The sequence below is a fragment of the Oratosquilla oratoria genome, chromosome 10 (genome assembly GCF_046742065.1).
Source record: "Oratosquilla oratoria isolate Oo_2021 chromosome 10, ASM4674206v1, whole genome shotgun sequence".
NCBI lineage: Eukaryota > Metazoa > Arthropoda > Malacostraca > Stomatopoda > Squillidae > Oratosquilla > Oratosquilla oratoria.
The window spans coordinates 61,755,752-61,760,751 of NC_134786.1; positions in this window are offsets into that span (position 1 = coordinate 61,755,752).

Below are 5,000 nucleotides of genomic sequence, written 5' to 3' on the forward strand. Positions count from 1 at the left end.
GATGTCCACATAATATTATTCCAAACATGTCCACTGGAGTAGATTCACCCTATTGGTTTGATCACTACCTCTACATTTTTACCAGGCAAAACCTCCAAGTCCGAAGTCCATTGGTGAAAGGTTTGTGTTTGTAGTCGAGGGACGCTTGATGGGAAAGTGGTTTGGAGACTTGTACACTGAATTAACTTCACTTACGTTCATCTTTTCAAACTCTCATCCAGTTCTTTTCCTCATTCTATTCCATGCATTTTCTTCACATAACACCAAAACGATCACGAATACCGACACTCAAGACTAATCTGTGGCTTCTCAAGTCACCAACAGTCACCAAATGTCTTTGTTTTACATCGTGTTTATCTGCCAAACAAGAATCAACTAACACTTTTCCATGAATAGAAATATGATATGTGGATTTTGCAGAGATAGTCGATAAAAACGGCAAACACGTGAACGCGTTATTAGTGTTGGCTGTAATTCCTATGTGCAGGTGAAAGTTAATAATCTCTTCAAATGAAAAACAAACAAATCGCAAACAAACATATCATGACTATAATATAATGTGGACATTCATGTTGCTGTCACCCTCATCATCATCATTATTAACATCATCATCAACATGATTGTGATTAATCCACGAACTCTATGTGAACTCAATATCTACACTGGCTATTTGAAGTTAGACTAAATTAATCAGGCGATCAGACGCGCAATTCATACATGCAGCATATGTACAGGGAAATGCTAATCGACGGCAAAAAAGTATCGCATCGGATCGTCCGCAGAACACATTAGAATATTTCACTGGTCTCGACTCTGTTACGAAAGAGGTGCAGAAGAACGAATGGCACGAAGAAAAGAGATAAAGAAAAAAGAAGTAGGAGGAGGAAGAAGAGAAGGAGGAGGAAGAGGAGGAGAAGGAGAGGGAGAAGGAGAAGAAGAAGAAGGAGGAGAAGGAGGAGGAGGAGGAGAAGGAGAAGGAGGAGGAGGAGGAGGAGGAGAAGGAGGAGGAGGAGGAGGAGAAGGAGGAGGAGGAGGAGGAGGAGGAGGAGGAGGAGGAGGAGGAGGAGGAGGAGGAGGAGGAGGAGGAGAAGGAGAAGGACAAGGAGAAGGAGGAGAACGAGAAGAACGAGAAGGAGAAGGAGGAGAGGGAGAAGAAGGAGAAGGAGAAGAAAGAGAAGGAGAAGGAGGAGAAGGAAGAGAAGGAGGAAAAGGAGAAGAAGAAGGAGGAGAAGGAAGAGAAGGAGGAGAAGAAGAAGAAGTAGGAGGAGGAGGAGGAGGAGGAGGAGGAGGAGGAGGAAGAGGAAGAAAAGGCGAAGACAAGGTCGAGGTAAATTTATTGACAATAAACACAAGAAGAAAAATCAAGCAGAGAACAAAGAAAAGTGAAATAAGGTTTGGACAGGTAGGAGCGACGCAATTTCCAAAATATTGCAAGCTCATGGCAATACATTCAACACAATTGATCTAAAACGTGAAAAACACTATGAGCACCTGGTTAATTGAACGTGGAATAAAACAACAAATACCTGGTTTGTCATCATAACACCATTGTAATTACTACTCAAACCATTAAGGTTTCAAAATTGGTATCATTATGGTTACCATCCTCCTCATCACCGCTCACCTACTAATAACCATAGGAAACACAGTCACAAGCGAATCTACACAAACAACGCAGGCAAAGGAAAACAATAACAACGAAACAAAAAAAAAGTGATACAATTACAACGACAAATTTACGGACAAACTCTGCCCATTATACACCTATGACCCGGCATTGTTATCGCAATCCCAAAATATCGCTAACAATGATGATTATAAGCATGATGCTGCGCTGCTACCTGCCACAATCTCAACCAGGATATGATCATATTGTATGTAAAATAGTTGCATTATCCTTGCGGCCGTTAAACAATACAATGGTAGCAAATAAATCAGAAGAGGAATAGGCAGCGACCCTCTTAAGCACCGTCAAGATAAGAGAGCGTCAAATTGATAAGTGCTTTACAATGCACCTACCTGTATCGAACTGTCTTATCCATGCTTCCATGGTTACTGGTTAGATTCTAGAACTGATTCAACATCGAATATAATGTTTAATCTACCTGATGCACCGCCACATCTGATTTGCATCTATCACGGATTATAAGCTCGTACATGAAACTGTGCGGACATATGTTTGTATAAATTTTGCGGCCATCTCTCTCTCTCTCTCTTTGTGTGTGTGTGTGTGTGTGTGTGTGTGTGTGTGTGTGTGTGTGTGTGTGTGTGTGTGTGTGTGTGTGTGTGTGTGTGTGTGTGATTCACCATGGTCTTGGATCATGTGTTGTACTCGTGATCGAGTTATTTCCCTCCCGGAAGAGAGCTCAGAACTCATATGACCGATCCATGGGTAATGCTGTGACCTTACACGCACACGCACACCCAACTCCCCGCCCACGAGAGTTGAAGTAACAACTTGCAGCGCAGCGATACTGAAATTACTTCAGCCTTGGACTGGATTCGAACTCGGACCGCCATAGTGGCGGCCGCGATCGCTACCACTGCGCCATCGAGTTGTGTGTTTGTGTGTGCGTGCGCGCGTGCGTGTGTGTGTGTGCAAATGTGTGCGTGTGTGTGTGCTCGCGCTCACGCACACATTTGAGTTAGAGCATACGTAGATGTACAGAGGTGTACAAACAAATCTGAACGTTCGTGCAATAATCACACACACTTATACCGTAAACACACGATTAATTTTTTATCCCATATCTCTACTGACTAAGACCTCTGGCTAACCAGTCTAGACTCTATTTTTTTTTTTTTCAGGACTTCTTGATCTTGTCCTCAACCCAGACTTTGTTGACCGTGCCCGTCCAGTCAAGGTGCGCGCCCGAGCGGCCGGGCCCGGCCGGTGCACATCGACACAGTGCGGGTAGCCAACATTCCGCCGCGTTTTCAACAGGCGCTTCGTACCGTACCTTCGCTCGCTCAAGTTTCAATGAACATTCTATACAAATATTTCTTATCATTAAATTCACTCTACATGTTGTCGCCAGAGTACTATAGCATTTAACATACACACTACAGAATGTCTCAACTTCCTGTGACCGTTAACATAATGTCCGGTGACCATTCGAAATGAATAAAATGTTCGGTCGTTAGTCAAAATCAAATGTATCAAGTACGCCAGCTTGATGAAGTCGCTACCCTATTAGTGTTCCTTTCCCTATTCCCTTATGCTGAAGGCTCTCCGCTCTTGCCATACGGTCAATAAATAATTCAGTGCCAATCCTTTCCCCCGACCCTTATTGGTGTCCACCCTTCTCGGTCATCCCTTCTCTCTCTCCCCTTTCTCTCCCCTCTGTACTCATACAGAAGTACAAATCAGTTAACAGGGCCATCAATGTATTCTGGGGTCATCACCAGTAAACGAGCTGGCCCCTTTAACTTCTGTGCCGTGGCGCGGTGTCGCGTTTTTGTTGTGACGCGCGTCGGACGATTTTATTCGCGTGGTAGATGCGCCCGGTCTGGATGGATTCTTGATATTTATTTATTTATTTATCTATTTATCTTATTTATTTATTTATTTATTTATTTATTTATTTATTTACTTTTTAGAACAAAGGAGGATTGTTTTTTAGAACCAAGAAGTATATATAAATATATATATATATATATATATATATATATATATATATATATATATGTATATATATATATATAACAAAGAAGTCTTTTTTTTTTCATCAAGTGTGTTTTAGTCTTTAAGTAACTGGGAGTCTCTTCAGCCGGGACGACTAACCTCGTCTAGCATGATCTATAACTCATCATCAATACAATTATCTTTTGCATGATATGATTAATCTATAAGGACTCACTTCCGTCCTTTCTTACTGTATAAGTTCACTTATCGCAACAAAATTAACCAAAATTGCCGTCGGATTAAGGCAATGCTCTTCTCAGACTCAAGACTATCATCGATTTTACTTCTTCCCTCGACCGAGTGTAGGTCCTGCTGGGCGCGGAGAACCTTCTGTGACTTCTTCAGGAAGAGATACCATCTTTCAGGTGAATGAAATCTCCTGGCGTTAGCTCAATCTGAATTTCTGAAGTGGGTCGTCGCAGTAAATGGGATTATTGCGATGGTCAGAGATTCTTCGGCAAGAGGTCCTGTATTTAGATGAATTAAATCATCATCGTCGTCGTCGTCATCGTCATCGTCATCGTCATCGTCATCGTCATCGTCGTCATCGTCATCGTCATCGTCATCGTCATCGTCATCGTCATCATCATCATCATCATCATCATCATCATCATCATCATCATCATCATCATCATCATCATCATCATCATCATCATCATCATCATCATCATCATCATTGTAATTATCATCGTCGTCGTCGTCGTCAATATATTTTTTCTTCTTCTCGCTTCATTTCCTTTTCATTTTCCTCGCACCCTTCTTTCATCCAAAACAAACCCTCCGTATCCTCACTCATTTATCCCCTTCTGGTCCTTTTTTTCCCATTCGCATTGATAAACCAATCGATGGTTGTTATTTCATCAACTACACCTTTCCTCGGCTCCTACCCGTGTTGGTTTCGTGATTCAGATGGGGGGGAAAGGGTCGGTCCGCTGTGACCACGCGATTGATTGGGTACACGATACAAGGCGCAAATAGGGTTAAAGCAATGTTAATTACGCTGTATGCACGATACAACAAGGGGGGGGGGCGACTTCGCCATGAACGGGTTTTTGATCGATCGACTTCCTCCCGAATGAAATTGTTAGGTGACTGTTACAAGGTTTATAATGAACGACACTGAACGGAAAGTTACAAAACGACCTAAAAAGATGAATAAATGATGAATTGTTTTACTGGAAATGTTTATTGTGTTATCTACGTTTTAACCCAGAAGAATGATAAAAGAAAGTGAGCAACGAAAAGAGATGAATGTACAACGGGTAGCCGTGCACCTTTGAAAGGAAATGATCTCAGCATTGCATTTATGTTCTGA